Source organism: Coregonus lavaretus, assembly GCF_964263955.1.
Source record: "Coregonus lavaretus genome assembly, chromosome: 20".
NCBI lineage: Eukaryota > Metazoa > Chordata > Actinopteri > Salmoniformes > Salmonidae > Coregonus > Coregonus lavaretus.
Window position 1 is genome coordinate 25,746,370 of NC_140007.1, and position 19,908 is coordinate 25,766,277.

General features: G+C 44.2%; 1 pseudogene across 1 annotated transcript in view; it reads right to left on the reverse strand.

The window, feature by feature from the left end:
• The window catches only part of LOC311148095 (cilia- and flagella-associated protein 74-like), a 166,023-nt pseudogene that overhangs the window by 107,668 nt on the left and 38,447 nt on the right, over positions 1 to 19,908 (reverse strand). The window contains exons 12-18 of the transcript in view: positions 16,977 to 17,058; positions 16,530 to 16,722; positions 7,095 to 7,150; positions 4,555 to 4,619; positions 4,109 to 4,236; positions 3,412 to 3,641; positions 1,662 to 1,797 (exon numbers count right to left, since the gene is read on the reverse strand). The product of the transcript in view is annotated as a cilia- and flagella-associated protein 74-like (transcript). The remainder of the gene's footprint in view (positions 1 to 1,661; positions 1,798 to 3,411; positions 3,642 to 4,108; positions 4,237 to 4,554; positions 4,620 to 7,094; positions 7,151 to 16,529; positions 16,723 to 16,976; positions 17,059 to 19,908) is intronic.

Here is a 19,908-nt window from a genome sequence, read left to right on the forward strand (position 1 = left end):
ACAGGATCAAATTTACTAAACGTTTGTTCTTCACTCAACATTCCAGTATCTTCTACAAAGAACTGGCGTTGTAACGTAGTCATTCTGTACATTTAACACTACAGTTGAAGTCGGAAATTTACATACACCTTAGCCAAAAACATTTAAACTCAGTTTTTCACAATTCCTGACATTTAATCCTAGTAAAAATTCCCTGTCTTGTGTCAGTTAGGATCACCACTTTATTTTAAGAATGTAAAATGTCAGAATAATAGTAGAGAGAATGATTTATTTCAGCTTTTATTTCTTTCATCACATTCAGAAGTTTACATACACTCAATTAGTATTTGGTAGCATTGCCTTTAAATTGTTTAACTTGGGTCAAACGTTTCGGGTAGCCTTCTACAAGCTTCCTACAATAAGTTGGGTGAATTTTGGCCCATTCCTCCTGACAGAGCTAGTGTAACTGAGTCAGGTTTGTAGGACTCCTTGCTCGCACACGCTTTTTCAGTTCTGCCCACACATTTTCTATAGGATTGAGGTCAGGGCTTTGTGATGGCCACTCCAATACCTTGACTTTGTTGTCCTTAAGCCATTTTGCCACAACTTCGGAAGTATGCTTGGGGTCATTGTCCATTTGGAAGACCCATTTGCGACCAAGCTTTAACTTCCTGACTAATGTCTTGAGATGTTGCTTCAATATATCCACATAATATTCCTTCCTCATGATGCCATCTATTTTGTGAAGTGCACCAGTCCCTCTTGCAGCAAAGCACCCCCACAGCATGATGCTGCCACCCCCGTGCTTCACGGTTGGGATGGTGTTCTTCGGCTTGCATGCAACCACCTTTTTCCTCCAAACATAACAATGGTCATTATGGCCAAACAGTTATATTTTTGTTTCATCAGACCAGAGGACATTTCTCCAAAAAGTACGATCTTTGTCCCCATGTGCAGTTGCAAACCGTAGTCTGGCTTTTCTATGGCGGTTTTGGAGCAGTGGCTTCTTCCTTGCTGAGCAGCCTTTCAGGTTATGTCGATATAGGTCTCGTTTTACTGTGGATATAGATACTTTTGTACCTGTTTTCTCCAGCATCTTCACAAGGTCCTTTGCTGTTGTTCTGGGATTGATTTGCACTTTCCGCACCAAGTTCATCTCTAGGAGACAGGACGCGTCTCCTTCATGAGCAGTATGACGGCTGCGTGGTCCCATGGTGTTTATACTTGCGTACTATTGTTTGTACAGATGAACGTGGTACCTTCAGGCGTTTGGAAATTGCTCCCAAGGATGAACCAGACACCTCCAATTGACTCATATTATGTCAATTAGCCTATCAGAAGCTTCTAAAGCCATGACATCATTTTCTGGAATTTTCCAAGCTGTTTAAAGGCACAGTCAACTTAGTGTATGTAAACTTCTGACTCACTGGAATTGTTATACAGTGAATTATAAGTGAAATAATCTGTCTGTAAACAATTGTTGGAAAAATTACTTGTGTCATGCACAAAGTAGATGTCCTAACCGACTTGCCAAAACTATAGTTTGTTATCAAGAAATGTGTGGAGTGGTTGAAAAACGAGTTTTAATAACTCCAACCTAAGTGTACGTAAACTTCCGACATCAACTGTATATAATAACTAGACCAAGTGATTCCTATAGCAGTTGTTCCAAGGCACTGTACCTCTCCGATGGTGATGTCACTGCTGCTCCTCAATGTTGGCTTCCAGGGCCGGGCCTCCGTCCTGCTGCTCTAAGGCCTGGCTGTGCTTTCCTGAGGCAGCCTCCACACCCCCCAGGGTCTCTGACACAGCAGGTGTCTGGGCTCATGATACCACACAAATATTGTAACACCCTTATCTGTTTCACCTGTCTTTGTGATAGTCTCCACCCACCTCCAGGTGTCGCCCATCTTCCCCATTATCCCCAGTGTATTTATACCTGTGTTCTCTGTTTGTCTGTTGCCAGTTCCTTTTGTTTCGTCAAGCCTACCAGCGTTTTTCCCCTTGCTCCTGTCTTTCTCAAGTTCCTGTTTTCTAGTTTTCCCGGTTTTGACCATTCTGCCTGCCCTGACCCTGAGCCTGCCTGCCATTCTGTACCTTGTCACACCACCCTGGATTATTGACCTCTGCCTGCCTTGACCCTGTGACTGCCTGCTGTTCTGTACCTTTTAGACTCTGATCTGGATTACTGACCTCTGCCTGTCCTTGACTTGTCGTTTGCCTGCCCCCTGTTTTTGTAATGAACTTTTGTTACTTCGACACTGTCTGCATCTGGGTCTTCTCTTAAATCGTGATAGTACGAACTGGTCATGACTGACCCAGCAGACTCGGACCAGCTTCGCAATTCCATCTCCTCCCAAGGAGCCACCATTGGAAGGCATGAGGTGTTGCTTCGTGGTCTCATGGAAGGGTTCCAGACCTTGGCCGAACGCCATGGCCGAGTGTTTAACACATTACTGGAGCAATTCCGCGGGTTGTCTGTTACGCAGCCTATCACGACGGTAACCCCCCCAGCCCCTCAGTAACCCGGCTGTTAGCAGTGTGGCCTCCCCGGCCACCCCGGTTTCCCGAGAACCCTGCATACCTCCCCCGGAATGCTTTGCTGGAGAGTCGGGAACCTGTCGGGCATTTCTACCTCGACGACATCCTCGTCTTCTCCCGCTCCACCCAAGAACACGTGCTCCACGTCCAACAGGTCCTCCAACGCCTCCTGGAGAACCAGCTTTTTGTGAAAGCGGAGAAATGCGAATTCCATCACTGCACCATCTCGTTCCTGGGCTACATCATCACTGCAGGGAGTGTACAGATAGAGCGGTGGTGGATTGGCCCCAGCCTACGTCCAGAGTGCAGCTGCAACGTTTCCTGGGATTCGCCAACTTTTATTGCCGCTTTATCCGGGGTTACAGCACCCTGGCTTCCCCCGTCTGCACTCACCTCTCCCAAGGTTCCGTTCACATGGTCCCCAGCTGCTGACCGGGTGTTCCGGGACCTCAAACACTGTTTCACCACTGCTCCCATCTTGGTTCATCCTGACAGTTCATGGTGAAGGCCGATGCTTCGGATGTCGGAGTGGGGGTGGTCCTGTCCCAGCGTTCGGCTCTGGACCTCAAGTTACATCCCTGTGCCTTCTTATCCCATCGCCTCAACACCACGGAGTGGAATTCTCGCGGTGAAGATGGCATTGGAGGAGTGGAGGCAGTGGCTGGAGAGGGCGGAACATCCATTAATTGTGTGGACAGACCACAATAACTTTGAATATCTCTGCACCGCCAAGTGTCTCAATTCCAGGCAAGCTAGGTGGGCCCTGCTTTTCACCCGGTTCAACTTCTCCCTCTCATACTGACCGGGATCCAAGAATGTCAAGCCAGATGCGCTGTCATGCCGCTATAGCCCCGCGGCTAAACCCCCGGAATCCGAGACCATCCTTCCCACCTTGTGCTCAGCGATGGCACTCAGTTGGGGAACAGGGAAGCAGGTCCGGGAGGCGCAGCTAACCGGATGTTTGTTCCTGACGCTGTCCGCTCCTCGGTGCTGGAGTGGGCCCACTCCTCCAGGCTTGCCTGCCACCCGGGCTCCTGTCGGACACTGGCCTTTGTGCGACAAAGCTTTTGGTGGCCTACCATTGTTCCTGACGTCTCCGCGTTCGTCGCCACCTGTACGATCTGTGGGCAGAACAAAACCTGCTCCTCACCATCCCTGGTCTCACATATCCCTGGACCTTGTCACGGGTCTTCCCCCGTCTGATGACAACACCACCATCCTGACAGTTGTGGACCGGTTTTCCAAAGCCACCCAATTAATTCCTCTCCCCGAGCTACTCTCGCCAAAGACACGGCCCAGCTCATGGTGCAGCATGTCTTCCGGATCAATGGACTCCCAGTGGACATTGTCTCCGACCGGGGTCCTCAGTTCTCGTCCCGGTTCTGGAAGGCATTCTGCACACTCATTGGGTCGTAGGCCAGCCTGTCCTCCGGTTTCCACCCTCCAATGGCCAGTCGGAGCGAGCCAATCAAGACCTGGAGATGACTCTGCGCTGCCTGGTCTCCGCCTACCCCACCACCTGGAGCCAGCAACTAGTGTGGGTCGAATACGCCCGCAACACCCTTCCCTGCTCTGCCAAGGGTCTTACGCCCTTTGAGTGTTCCCTGGGTTATCAGCCTCCGCTCTTCCCAGAGCAAGACGAAGAGGTTGGCATACCCTCGGCCCAGATGTTTGTCCGCCGCTGTCGTCGTAACCTGGAGGAGAGCCCGGTCGTCTCTTCTCAAGACGACCTTCCAGTTATCAACGACAAGCGGACCGCCACCGGACCCCGGGTCCCCGGTATCGTCTCGGGCAGAAGGTATGGCTGTCCACCCGAGATCTGCCCCTACGGGTGGAGTCCCACAAACTTTCCCCCTGGTTAATCGGCCCTTTCACCATCTCCAAGATCATTACCCCTTCTGCTGTTCATTTTCTGTTGCCCCGTACCCTCCATATACATCCCACTTTTCATGTGTCTAGGATCAAACCCATGCTTCACATCCCTTTGTCTCCTGTTTCTATACATCAAAGAGGCATGTGTTTTATTTACCTTACTGTTTAGAATTTGAGCCCAGCAAGGGTTCCTGACTCTTCCTCTCTGATTTGAGTTCTCCTGTGTTCCGTGATTAGGGTTGCAAAGGCAGGATATATTACTAGAAACTTTCTAAGTTTACAAGTAAACTACCAGAATATTTCAAGGTTTTTATGTAATCTATCACAAGACATCTAGTAGCCCTTTGGGTACTTCAGATTTTTACAGGTGTCGGTAATTATCTCTGGCCTTCTGTGTGGTCTTATCATGTGTAAAATATATGGTGACCCAACCAAATTCACATAGAAATACAGTACCAGTCAAAAGTTTGGACACACCTACTCATTCCAGGGTTTTTGTTTATTTTTACTATTTTCTACATTGTAGAATAATAGTGAAGACATCAAAACTATGAAATAACAAATAAGCAAAGAGAAACGACAGTTCATCATTACTTTAAGACATGAAGGTCAGTCAATCCGGAACATTTCAAGAACTTTTAACGTTTCTTCAAGTGCAGTCGCAAAAACCATCAAGCGCTATGATGAAACTGGCTCTCATGAGGACCGCCACAGGAATGGAAGACCCAGAGTTACCTCTGCTGCAGAGGATAAGTTCATTAGAGTTAACTGCACCTCAGACTGCAGCCCAAATAAATGCTTCACAGAGTTCAAGTAACAGACATATCTCAACAACAACTGTTCAGAGGAGACTGTGTGAATGCGATCTTCATGGTTTAATTGCTGCAAAGAAACCACTACTAAAGGACACCAATAAGAAGAAGAGACTTGCTTGGGCAATGACCATTAGACCGGTGGAAATCTGTCATTTGGTCTGATGAGTCCAAATGTGAGATTTTTGTTTCCAACCGCTGTGTCTTTGTGAGACGCAAAGTAGGTGATCTTTCATGTGTGCTTCCAGCCGTGAAGCATGGAGGAGGTGTGATGGTGTGGGGCTGCTTTGCTGGTGACACTGTCTGTGATTTATTTAGAATTCAAGGCACACTTAACCAGCATGGCTACCACAGCATTCTGCTGCGATACGCCATCCCATCTGGTTTGCCTTAGTGGGATTATCATTTGTTTTTCAACAGGACAATGATCCAACACAGCTCCAGGATGTGTAAGGGCTATTTGTCCAAGAAGTAGAGTGATGGAGTGCTGCATCAGATGAACTGGCCTTCACAATCACCAAACCTCAACCCAGCTGAGATGGTTTGGGATGAGTTGGACCGCAGAGTGAAGGAAAAGCAGCCAACAAGTGCTCAGCATATGTGGGAACTCCTTCAAGACTGTTGGAAAATAATTCCAGGTGAAGCTGGTTGAGAAAATGCCAAGAGTGTGCAAAGCTGTCATCAAGGCAAAGGGTGGCTACTTTGAAGAATCTCAAATATAAAATATATTTTTCGTTTAACACTTGTTTGGTTGTTACATGATTCCATATGTGTTGTTTCATAGTTCTGATGTCTTCACTACTATTAGAAACATTGTTATAAATAAATATCACCTGGGAGCATAAGCAGCAGTATGCAATGTTTTCCTTTCTGTTGTTCATGAATTTGCCTACAACTCCAGCACCTGCGGAAAGTGTCTGGATGTGTGTATGTTTTTCTTTCAGACCTGCAAATACGATGATAGATTCATGCAATGCTTTTACAATAAAGGAAATCTTTCCACCCCTACTCTTGTCCATGGTGGTCTGGCACCTGGCCCTGTGAGCTATCTAAATTCTTGCGTTGCCATATAATGCTTACAGGAGGAAGAACAGTTTCTAAAACTGCATATCTAAGGCTCTGGTCTGTTCAATAAGTGGGGGTAAACGGTAGACATGTTCTCTCCTATCCACTTTGTTTTAATTATTATTTTGGGTCCGATTTTCTCCATGTAACCCGTACGATAAATAACGTTCACTCCCTTATGGAAAATATATTTCACAGTGGTTTAGATGGTACAATGATTCTCTACATTATATTTGCTTGTTTTGTCAAATATACTGAAATTAGGCGAACTATTATAATTTTAGCAACCAGGAAATGGCGGAGCGATTTCTGCATAGTGCATCTTTAAATAAGCTGATTTTAAAATAAAAAATAGAATTCCAGAGCTGTAAAACAGTATCATAAATACAAACCATCAACTTAGTAAATACCATTGGTGTTTAATATCAGGGTTTCTGCATGAAATATCCTTTTTTTTAAACACATTTTACTACGTCAGTATGTATTTGTTGTCAATGTTTTGGCGTCAAACCGGTGGCAGTTGTGAAAAAAGTCAATAGCTGGAAGAGTTGCAGAGTTAATGGAAAATAATGCTATTGTTGATTAGATGCTTTTGTCATTAATTAGGCTATATTCTCTTGAACCATATGGTCTATCTACTAGAAACTCACGGACAATATGGTCATAGATATAAAAAATGAATACTATACATGAATAAATGTTTTTAAGTTAATCAAGTATAAATTACCAAAGTTATGATAGATTGCCATAGATTTTCTGTTAATTACCAAAATTACTGAAGATTCCAGTAACTTTGGTAAACTACCGGTAGCTTTGCAACCCTACCCGTGATGCAGGGCTCTCCTGGCCCTCAGGGGTGCTGCTATTGAAGTGCTCCTCTCCTGTGGAAGCCACACACACACACACACACACACACACACACACACACACACACAATTCCACCACTGGCCAGGGCAGTGTCTATTGGATATAATGAAATTACAGTGCATGCTGCTAATAAGACAGGTTAAGCCGGATATAAAAATAATTTGCTCATGGTAAAAAAGTACATATTGCTCTAATGTTCTATATCTAAATATACACTGCTCAAAAAAATAAAGGGAACACTTAAACAACACAATGTAACTCCAAGTCAATCACACTTCTGTGAAATCAAACTGTCCACTTAGGAAGCAACACTGATTGACATTAAATTTCACATGCTGTTGTGCAAATGGAATAGACAACAGGTGGAAATTATAGGCAATTAGCAAGACACCCCCAATAAAGAAGTGGTTCTGCAGGTGGTGACCACAAACCACTTCTCAGTTCCTATGCTTCCTGGCTGATGTTTTGGTCACTTTTGAATGCTGGCGGTGCTTTCACTCTAGTGGTAGCATGAGACGGGGTCTACAACCCACACAAGTGGCTCAGGTAGTGCAGCTCATCCAGGATGGCACATCAATGCGAGCTGTGGCAAAAAGGTTTGCTGTGTCTGTCAGCGTAGTGTCCAGAGCATGGAGGCGCTACCAGGAGACAGGCCAGTACATCAGGAGACGTGGAGGAGGCCGTAGGAGGGCAACAACCCAGCAGCAGGACCGCTACCTCCGCCTTTGTGCAAGGAGGAGCAGGAGGAGCACTGCCAGAGCCCTGTAAAATGACCTCCAGCAGGCCACAAATGTGCATGTGTCTGCTCAAACGGTCAGAAACAGACTCCATGAGGGTGGTAGGAGGGCCCGACGTCCACAGGTGGGGGTTGTGCTTACAGCCCAACACCGTGCAGGACGTTTGGCATTTGCCAGAGAACACCAAGATTGGCAAATTCGCCACATCTTCACAGATTAAAGCAGGTTCACACTGAGCACATGTGACAGACGTGACAGAGTCTGGAGACGCCGTGGAGAACGTTCTGCTGCCTGCAACATCCTCCAGCATGACCGGTTTGGCGGTGGGTCAGTCATGGTGTGGGGTGGCATTTCTTTGGGGGGCCGCACAGCCCTCCATGTGCTCACCAGAGGTAGCCTGACTGCCATTAGGTACCGAGATGAGATCCTCAGACCCCTTGTGAGACCATATGCTGGTGCGGTTGGCCCTGGGTTCCTCCTAATGCAAGACAATGCTAGACCTCATGTGGCTGGAGTGTGTCAGCAGTTCCTGCAAGAGGAAGGCATTGATGCTATGGACTGGCCCGCCCGTTCCCCAGACCTGAATCCAATTGAGCACATCTGGGACATCATGTCTCGCTCCATCCACCAAGGCCACGTTGCACCACAGACTGTCCAGGAGTTGGCGGATGCTTTAGTCCAGGTCTGGGAGGAGATCCCTCAGGAGACCATCCGCCACCTCATCAGGAGCATGCCCAGGCATTGTAGGGAGGTCATACAGGCACGTGGAGGCCACACACACTACTGAGCCTAATTTTGACATGTTTTAAGGACATTACATCAAAGTTGGATCAGCCTGTAGTGTGGTTTTCCACTTAAATTTTGAGGGTGACTCCAAATCCAGACCTCCATGGGTTGATAAATTTGATTTCCATTGATAATTTTTGTGTGATTTTTTTGTCAGCACATTCAACTATGTAAAGAAAAAAGTATTTAATAAGATTATTTCATTCATTCAGATCTAGGATGTGTTGTTTAAGTGTTCCCTTTATTTTTTTGAGCAGTGTATATACAGCGGGGTCCGAAATTCTTGACACCCTTGATAAAGATGAGCAATAATGACTGCATAAAACAAATAATTCAAATACTGAGCTATATTGTATGCTCTAAAAAATTGGGAAATTATATTATTTTATTCTAATACAATTGCTCAAAGAAAGAGATTTTGTTTAACAAGTTATCTTTTTTTCCTCAAAAAGGTAGGGGTAAAAATGATTGACACCCCTAAGACATGCTAACCTCTCACAATTACCAATAACAGGGGAGGTTAGTATGTCTTGGAGGTATGATCTTTGACCATCTGTAACTTTCATTATTCACGATTCATTTAGAAATATATTCTATTCTTATTTACAATATACCTGACTCCAAAATGACACAATACATTATTTACCATTAATTTCTATTGGGCACAAATTAATCTGAAACACAACCAAAACTAACTGCAAATGCATCCAACAACTTTGTAGAGTCACAAACTTGATGTAATCCAGGCACGTGCACAGATAGGTTTCTACCTGTGCCCGAGCACTTGCCCCTTTTCCCTCCCACTCGCCAAGTGCCCTTTTGTCATTTTTGTTCTGAACCCACTGCCCCCAAATTGTCGTGATGTCGTCAAGTTCGCCACCTCCCACTCCTACCCCATCCATTGGTCTGCTCAGTGGTCTGCCCTGTACAGAGCTCATGTGCGTCCGGTTGTGCCAACATGCGTGGCTTAAAATGCAGACACCGGTCGAGTGTGTGTAGCAAGCTACCCACAGGGCACAGACGTCAATTCAATGTCTATTCCATGTTGGTTCAACGTAATTTCATTGAAATGACGTGGAAACAACTTTGATTCAACCAGTGGGTGCTTAGTTTAAATATCAACAGTACTTCCACAGCAGCATAACATTTGGTTAACACTTGATAACACTTGATTTACATCATCATCATCAATATTCGCTCTGGTTGGCTGCAACACCTCATCATTTATTTCCTTATAGAATCATAGCTGCGGGAAGTGTGCTGGAGGTGCTGCAGCACCCCTGAAAAATGTTAATACATTTGCCAAAGTTATAGAATTACTGCTGTCTGTTCAGAATTAAATTAAATAATTCAGAATAGCCTACTTCTCCCGTGAGTAGGCCTATAATTTAGCCACAGAGGATCAATAGCTTCTTTTAAAAAATTACCTAGCTGTGGATTGTGTATAGCCCAATAACAAGGCATAGCCTACAGTCGGGAACACGCATTAAATCTGTCAGTGAACAGCATTGCAGACAAAACAGGCCTTTCGCAATATTTCAAATAAAATCACAGGAAAACACAGGTTGGAAAGCAAATGGCTCCTGCTGAAGAGAAGACTCTAATCTATCTGCTGTAGGCTACCAAAATGTTTTATCAACTTCCAAATAGGCCTATTAAGCGAAAATTGTTTTATAAAGTAAAACGAGAGAGGTAGGGTTTTGGCACAAGCGCATCGGCCATCGCCAGTGAGTGAGCTGGAAAGTTTTTTTGGACTATAATTTCCTCCTCATTTTGTACAATATGTGTCTCCACACACCTAGGCCTAGGCTATTGATGGGTTCAAGACAAGGATGTTTTTATTGAGCTCATATTCTCAGTTTGTCAGTGTTAAAGTAGCCTGCCATTTCGATCATTTGTGCACTATTAAAAAAGATTCTGACAAAGTCTCCAGTCATGTAAAATGACGTAGAATTGCATGAAATGCCCCGAAGAATTAGGGCCCTAGATTACTAAAAATGGTCCCCATGTGTGCAACTTCTGTAAGCGCCTCTACTCTACTGCTATATGCCACTACGCAAATGCGATGATATGCAAGCAATGCTTTATTATAAAGGAAAAATGAGTTCCGGTACCTCAGAGCTCCCCAGGTCTATCCGCTATTATTTTTCACAACCGACAAGAACTCTTGAACAACAGATCGGAAGTTACTTACCCCAATTCCGTCTTCTACTTCGACTCATCTGTCCTGTGCTCTCTCTGTAATTCCAACCCAATTTTCGGGCTACCGAAGAGGAAATGCCGGCATTACAGAGGCAAGAGAGGGGGGATCTTGGTGAGATTAAGGCGAAGGGAAAACCAGCCACCTCTTCCCTCCATTCTACTGGCGAATGTACAGTCACTTGATAAGAAGATGGATGACCTCCGATCGCAGATTTGCTACCATCGCGGATTTGCTAGAAACATGTCTCTCAGACAAGATACCCCCCACGGCTATCCAACTCAATGGATTCTCCATTCACCGGGTGGACAGGACAGTTGAGTCGGGGAAATCGAGGGGGGGAGGGGTTTGCCTCTTCATCAACTCCAACTGGTGTGCCAAATCCAGCGTGGTGGAGGTGTCGACCCACTGTTCACCCGTCTTGGAATCACTTATGGTCAAATGCCGACCCTTCTACCTCCCGAGAGAGTTTTCAGCTGTTATTGTGACTGCTGTATACATTCCACCTCAGGACAATAAAAATAATAAGGTGGCGCTTAACGAACTGTACAAGCCTATAAACAAGCAGGAAACCCTACACCCAGAGGCTGCCTTTCTGGTTGCCGGGGATTTTAATTTGGCGTCACTAAGACACGTGATGCCCAACTTCCATCAACAGGTCTCCAACGCCACTTGGGGCGATAAAGTCCTAGACCACTGCTATTCTACCAACAAGCAAGCATACAAGGCCCTCCCTCGTCTGCCATTCGGCAAATCAGATCATGACTCCGTACTCTTGCTTCCTGTTTACAAGCAGAAGCTGAAACAGGAAGTACCAGCGATTTGCTCCTTTGAGAAATGGTCACCACAATCAGAGGGTATGCTTCAGGACTGCTTTGCTAGCACTGATTGGAATATGTTTAGAGACTCCGCCGATAACATCGACGAGCTAACCACCTCCATCACCAGCTTCATTAGGAAATGCATTGGTGACGTTGTACCCACAGTGAAGGTTCGCTGCTTTCCCAATCAAAAGCCTTGGATTAACACAGAGGTTGGCACTAAACTAAAGAGCAGGGCTACCGCACACAGAGCTATCGTAGACAACCATGAGGCTATGGCCGAGGACTGGAATAAGTACAAGAAGGCCCACTATGACCTCCACAGAGTGATCAAACGAGCAAAAGGACAATATAGGAATAAGGTGGAATCATATTACACAGGCTCCAACACCAGCCGCATGTGGCAGGGGCTACAGTCTATTACGGATTACAAAGGAAGACCAAACCGTGATCTGCCCAACGATGCCTCTCTACCAGACGAAGTCAATGCATTTTATGCACGCTTTGACAACAACAACATTGAGCCGGGTGTGAGGGCCATCACCGACACAGAGGACTGGGTCATCTCGCTCTCTGAGGCCAACGTGGGAAGGGTCTTTAATCAGGTCTACACCCGCAAGGCCGCGGGCCCCGACGGTATTCCAGGACGCGTTCTCAGAGCATGCGCAGAACAGCTGGCAGGCATATTCACAGTATTTTCAACCTCTCCTTGTCCCAGTCTGTAATCCCCACATGTTTTAAGATGACCACAATCATCCCTGTTCCTAAGAACTCTAAGGCTTCATGCGACAATGATTACCGCCCTGTAACACTCACTTCTGGAATCATGAAGTGCTTTGAGAGGCTGGTTATGGCACACATTAACTCCACCATCCCAGCCACCCTAGACCCACTGCAATTTGCATAACGCCCCAACAGATCCATAGATGACGCAATCTCAATTGCTCTCCACACTGCCCTCACCCACCTAGATAAGAGGAATACTTATGTGAGAATGCTGTTCATTGACTACAGCTCAGCTTTCAAAATCATTATTCCCTCCAAGCTCGTCACCAAGCTTAGGACTCTGGGTCTGAACATCTCCCTCTGCAACTGGATCCGGGACTTTCTGATAGGCCGACCCCAGGTGGTGAGGGTAGGCAACATCACCTCCACCATGCTGACCCTTAACACAGGGGCCCCACAGGGGTGTGTCCTGACAGTGTGGTGCCGGAGCAACAACCTCTCCCTCAACGTCAGCAAGGCCAAGGAGCTGATCGTGGAGTACAGAAAATGGGGGGGGGGGGGCACGCCCCCATCCACATCAATAGGGCGGCAGTGGAGTAGGTAGACAGCTTCAAGTTCCTCAGTGTCCAAATCACCAAAGACTTAAAATGGTCGAAACACACACGCACAGTTGTGAAGAAGGCGTGACAGTGCCTCTTCCCCCTCAGGAGGTTGAAAAAGTTTGGCATAGGTCATCAAATCCTGAAAAGGTTCTACAGCTGTACCATTGAGAGCATGTTGACTGGCTGCATCACTGCTTGGTATGGCAATAGCACCGCCCTCGATCGCATGGCACTACAGAGGGTTGTGTGGACAGCCCAGTACATTACTGGGGCTGAGCTCCCTGCCATCCAGGAACTCTATATCAGGCGGTGTGAAAAGAAGGCCCGGAAAATCGTCAAAGACCCCTACCACCCAAGCCATAGACTATTTTCTCTGCTGCTGCATGGCAAGAGGTACCGGTGTATCAAGTCTGATACCAACAGGCTCTTGAACAGCTTCTATCCCCAAGCAATACGACTGATAAATAGCTAACAAAATAGCTCCACGGACCGAGTTTACCTTTTTTTTTTATTATTGACCATTTATTTCTATGCACACTCACAGGGCCCTACACACTCACACACACTGTCACTCCAACACACACAAACACTCACTCACACATAATATGCACATACATTTATACTGACTCTACACACCCGCACGCCCACTCACATGCAAGCTGCTGCTACTCTCTCACGGGGCGGCAGGTAGCTTAGTGGTTAAGAGCGTAGTGCCAGTAACCGAAAGGATACTGGTTCTAATCCCTGAACCGACTAGGTGAAAAATCTGTCGATGTGCCCTTGAGCAAGGCACTTAACCCTAATTGCTCTGGATAAAAATTAAAAAAGAAAAAGAAACTCTGGTTATTTTATATCCCGTTGCCTAATCACCTTACCCCTATACATATCTACCTCCATCACTCCAGTATCCCTGCACATGTAAATATGGTATTGGAACTGACTTTTTAAATATTTCCTGTATGTAGTATACTTACTTTATTGTGTATTTCATATGTCTTACTCTTATTTCTTGTGTTTTTTTGTTTGTAATATTTTTTCTAGTAATACATTGTTATTGATTATTGCATTGTTGGGTTTTGAGTTTGCAAGAAAGGCATTTCACTGTACTTGTGCATTTGACATTAAAACGAAACCTCCCAATTTAAAAATTAAGCATTGAACACAGGTAGTCTAGACTCTAGCTAACCACCATATCAGTGGAGGTCGGTGCCGTTTAAGATGAGGGAGGACAATTTATTTTTTCATGAGCATGGCCTTATTTCTATTACAGCATATTGGATGACTGTCATTCATATTCCATTCAACCAGCTCAATGTAACATCGATAAGTATAGGCTACGACATGATACTCAAATTGTCCCTATAATCATCATGAGGTTGCTACAACCTATCCTATGACTGAAAGTTTACAACGTAGACCAAAAAAAAATAGAAACAAAATAAAAGTTGACAATGTTGAGGAAAATGTAAGTAATCAAGGTGACAGACATTGACACATTCAATACCGCCTTGCACACTCTTGCCTGCATCTAGCTGATCTAGGGTGTAATCATTAGTTCAACAGTTGCAAACAACAGTTTCTATTGGACAAATTCAGGTATGTTTATCCCCGCTTCGTTCCATTTGCTTCCGTTTAAGAAACGTTTTTCAACAGAATCGACGGAATGAATACACCCCTGATTACAAGCAAACACAGTTCACTTTCATAGCAGCCACATACAAACAGCATGATCCCTTTGATCGTTGTATAATTCCTTCTCGCATCTACGCACTCTCTTCCTCTCACCTTTTCCCTTTGCTTGTGGACTTCAGTGCACAACATATCAGATGTCTGTGACCAGGCAAAAAAAAAATTCCAAGCTAAACCTTCATATCATAACTGCTAACCGCTACACACAGCCTACATCGTTGTCACCATATTAGCTAACGTCATAATCAACATAGCTACAAGAACTAACATGTTAGTAAACCCTCTACAATCATGCACCACAGTGTACAGTCAGCAAGAAGTTTAGCAGTTTCACCAGCGGGTCCCGGTGGAAATAAATTAATAAAACAAAAAGCTTAACCTGAGTTCCAGTGTTGGATAGCCATAGCCAGCTAGTTAACATAGCATCCCTCTCTGTTTGAACCGGGCGTTTGAGTAGTCTAAACTAGCTAGCTGCATTCGCTAACTAAGTAAGTGAAAATTAAAGTGAAATATAGCTCTCATTCTCTCGCTCTCTCTCTTGCTTCTCCTTCATTTTTGAAGAAATTAAATTGTTGTCTTTCTCTCTCTTTGAGTCAACAACTCACCACATTGTATGCACTGCAGTGCTAGCTAGCTGTAGCTTATGATTTCAGTGCTAGACTAATTATCTGATCCTTTGAATTGGGTGGACAACATGTCAGTTCATGCTGCAAGAGCTCTGACAGCTTGGAGGACGTCCTCCTGATGTTGTCATAATTACTGTGTAAGTGTATGGAAGGGGGTGAGAACAACGAGCCTCCTAGGTTTTGTATTGAAGTCGATGTACCCAGAGGAGGACAGAAAGGAGCTGTCCTCTGGCTACACCACCGTGCTACCCTACATAGTGCTGTTGAATCTACTGTAGACCTTCATTGCAAAACAGTGTGTTTTAATCAATTATTTGGTGACGTGAATATATTTAGTAAGTTTATCTAAAAATGATAACTTTTTTAATGTTACACTATTTCTATTTTTATGAAATTCACTGAGGAGGATGGTCCTCCACTTCCTCCTCCGAGGAGCCTCCACTGCACCATACACTAAAATATCCACACAAGCCACTAGCCAGCCAGCCACGAGTTGGAAGATTATGAAAATTAGGCGATATTACTGTATGAAGTTATTATTTAAGAGTATTGAAAGTTAGATCACAATCAGTAAAATAATAATTGAGCTAGCTAACTAGCAGATTTACATCATCATCAACATCAGCTGATAGCCTACCCACTGTTCCCGATGTCAATCATGTCTTTAGGAGGCACTGTAACTAGCTTGCTTACAATTATTATTGATGCAGAAATAAATAGGCCTATGCAAAAAATATATAATAATCACTGCAGAGGCAGAGGCTACAGAGGCAGTTAGTATGTTATGGAAAACTTTTATTTTGAGCACCTGCCCCTTGAAAGGTCTGTGCACGGCCCTGATGTAGTCATTGGGTGCTACGAATATGGGACCAAATACTAAACTTTTAACTACTTTATTTACAAGAATCTTTAGGGGTGTCAATAATTTGGACCCCTACCTTTTAAAGAAAAGTATTACTTGTTAAACAAAATCTATTTCTCGAAGCAATTGTATTAGTATAAAATAATATAATTTCAAAAAATCTTTGAGCATACAATATAGCTCAGTATATTCGTTATTTATTTTATACAGTCATTATTGCTCATCTTTATCAAGGGTGTCAATCATTTTGGACCCCACTGTAGCTGTATGCTGTACAGTATATGGCTCTTTTGGAATCCTGATGGGGACACCCCTGTGACAGGGATCAAGGGTCAGGGTCTCACCTGGGTGCTGGCGGAGGAGGACTTGGACAGGGCCTGAGCCTGGGCCTGGGCCTGGAGCTGGGCTAGGGCAGGAGGAGGGGACCAGGGTGAAGGACGTCCCCAGGGCCCTCCTGTTGGTCAGGGTGATAGCCCGGGGAATGGTCTGGCCCACCATGTGGGTGCCAAAGACAATGAGGCTGCTGTCCACAAAGAGCTAGGAGATGCATGACATGAGACACAATTAAAATGTGCATAAGTACTTGGATGACAGTACACAGTATGAGAGGGTAAATTCATAGAGATGAAGATCTACAACATTGTAAATGTAATACTATACATAAGGAATATGAGGCATGAGGGCTGTTTGGAGCCATTTCAGGAAATATGCAGATGACATCAGGCTAAGCTGCAGAGTAGGATACCGAGATAAATGGGCACTCTTCAGACGAGGTCATTCTTAGTCCTCACATCACATTTCTTCATGGTGCATCTGATGGGCACAGAGAAGGGGCCAGCTGCTGAAACAAACTGGACCTCTGCCTCCAAATCCCTATATATCAGGAAGGACATCAATGGTAATAATTTGTAGTTTCTCACTTTGGAGAAAGATGGGTACACTTGACTGACTGACTGACTGACTCACCATTGGTTGAAAGCACCAGCCATTCATACTTTAGACAGACGTTTCAGAGCCATTGACACAACACAGCATGATATTCTCCATACTCAGTGGAATGATATTGCAGATCCATTTACAAAATGCTTCTGAAGATTTGACCAGGTCATGTTATGCATTACGGATACAATTGAGGCAGATCAAAATGGCAACATAGTGTGTGTGTGAGCGCGTGCATGTGTGCATGTGTAATTGCTAAGTTCCACATGCGCTAAGTTCTGTGTGAAAAGCAAACAAGCAAGACAAGCTCAAAACTAACATATAAAATATTAAATTGCAACGTGTATCTGTCGACACATTTCAGATAGAGCCCAGAGATTGCCCGAGAGCACTTCACAATGCTCCCGCCTCCAAAAGATACAAAAGGCTACCCAATCGATACGGTGGAGAGAACAGGATCACTTTTCAAAACTCAATAGATAAACAATGAGTTGGAAAAAACAACCATAAGCACGACAGTAAGGAAGACTCTATAGAGCACAAGTTGAGAATCATTATCAAACTATTGTGTGATTATGGCTCAATGATTCCAAAGATTATACAGTATATTGCTGAAACCCATTTCAGGTCTAATACAACCAGGCTCAACCAATTAGACTAGTTTCGGAGTGTCCTCTTTCTCCAATGTCAGGGGAGGGTTTTTAATCTGGGACAGTACTCTGGCGGAGAGGCTAGGAGAGGAGGGCTGAAATGCTCCCTGGATCCCATTCCTCACCCGCCACCAAATAGGACTTACTGTCGATGCTGTCAATATTTGTCATATTTCCACAAACTAGCTCCTAATTATCCAACTCCAAACTCACAGAAAGAGATGTGTGTGGGAGATTCTGGGGACGGTTAAAGACCAGCAGGGAGCTAGGGAAGCCTTGCCTCGTGTTCAATTCAGATATAGCCAACAGCCCAGAGCGTAGGGGAAGTAGCTAGCCTTTCTGTCCCATCTGACCATGATGTTCAGTTAAAGATCAATATTTGACCATATTTCTACTCATGACCAGAGGGTGTTTCTCACTACTCATATGTGAAGCATAGAACAAGCAGATATATTATTTTTTGCGGGGTGATATTATAAGCTATTTGATATTTTATGAGGGTGATTTTGGGCATGTATGTATGCCTGTCATACACAGTATATTATTTGTTGATATGTATTGTGACTATCATACACCTATACATACCCTATACCTTACATCTTTATGAACAAAAATATAAACGCAACATGTAAAGTGCTGGTCCCATGTTTCATGAGCTGAAATAAAATATCCCAGAAATCTTCCATATGCACAAAAAGCTTATTTCTCTCAAATGTTATGCACAAATTTGTTTACTTCTCTGTTAGTGAGCATTTCTCCTTTGCCAAGATAATCCATCCACCCGACAGGTGTGGCATATCAAGAAGCTGATTAAACAGCATGATCATTAGACAGGTGCACCTTTTGCTGGGCACAATAAAAGGCCACTCTAAAATGTGCAGTTTTGTCACACAACATAATGCCATAGATGTCTCAAGTTTTGAGGGAGTGTGCAATTGGCATGCGGACTGCATGAATGTCCACCAGAGCTGTTGCCAGAGAATTTAATGTTAATTTTTCTATCATAAGCCGCCTCCAACGTCGGTTTAGAGAATTTGGCAGTATGTCCAACCGGCCTCATCATTCATTGAATCAGATGGCTCATTCATCACAAAACCCACTGATATTGCCAACTACTTTAATGATTTTTTCATTGGCAAGATTAGCAAACTTAGGCATGACATGCCAGCAACAAACGTTGACACTACACATCCAAGTATATCTGACCAAATTATGAAAGACAAGCATTGCAATTTTCAATTCCGTAAAGTGAGTGTGGAAGAGGTGAAACAATTATTGCTGTCAATCAACAATCACAAGCCACCCGGTCTGAAAACTTGGATGGAAAATGACTGAGGATAAAAGCGGACAATATTGCCACTCCTATTTGCCATATTTTCAATTTATGCCTACTAGAAAGTGTGTGCCCCCAGGCTTGGAGGGAAGCAAAAGTCATACCGCTACATAAGAATAGTAAAGCCCCCTTTACTGGCTCAAATAGCCGACCAATCAGCCTGTTACCAACCCTTAGTAAACTTTTGGGAAAAATGGTGTTTGACCAGATACAATGCCATTATACACACTGTAAACCCGAATAAGTAAGCAGAACTTTAAAAAAGTGAGGCAATCAGTTGCCACAATTTTTTTGAGATCATAAACTCAAACATTTGAGAATATCATCGCTTATATATTTGGAGTTCATGTTAAATGTAATTTTAAATTATAATTAAATAAAATGTACTGATTAAGCCAACTCAAACATTTTCAGTTTATGCAACTCAGAATATTTATTCGTCTTTCTCATTGCAATAACTCAAGAGAACTTAATCATTTCAAGCATGAAAACTCAGGATATTTATGTTTCATTAACTTAACATTTATTAGTTTTTTCAATCAATCTTCTGATTACCCATAACTCAAAAACATAGACTTGTTACAACTCAAAATCATTTACCACCAAACTTAAAATTGTAATGAATACTCGGACAGAGTGGTAAGATCCAATCGCAGAATTGCGATGCTTTATTAGAGTACAGACAAGGGAATAGCTTAATCGTGGTCTGGCGAGCTGTGGTCAAAACCGGGCAAGGCAGAGACAGGCAGAGGTACCAAGGGAGCGGGCGTAGTCGTAGTCGAGGGCACGGGCACAGGTTCA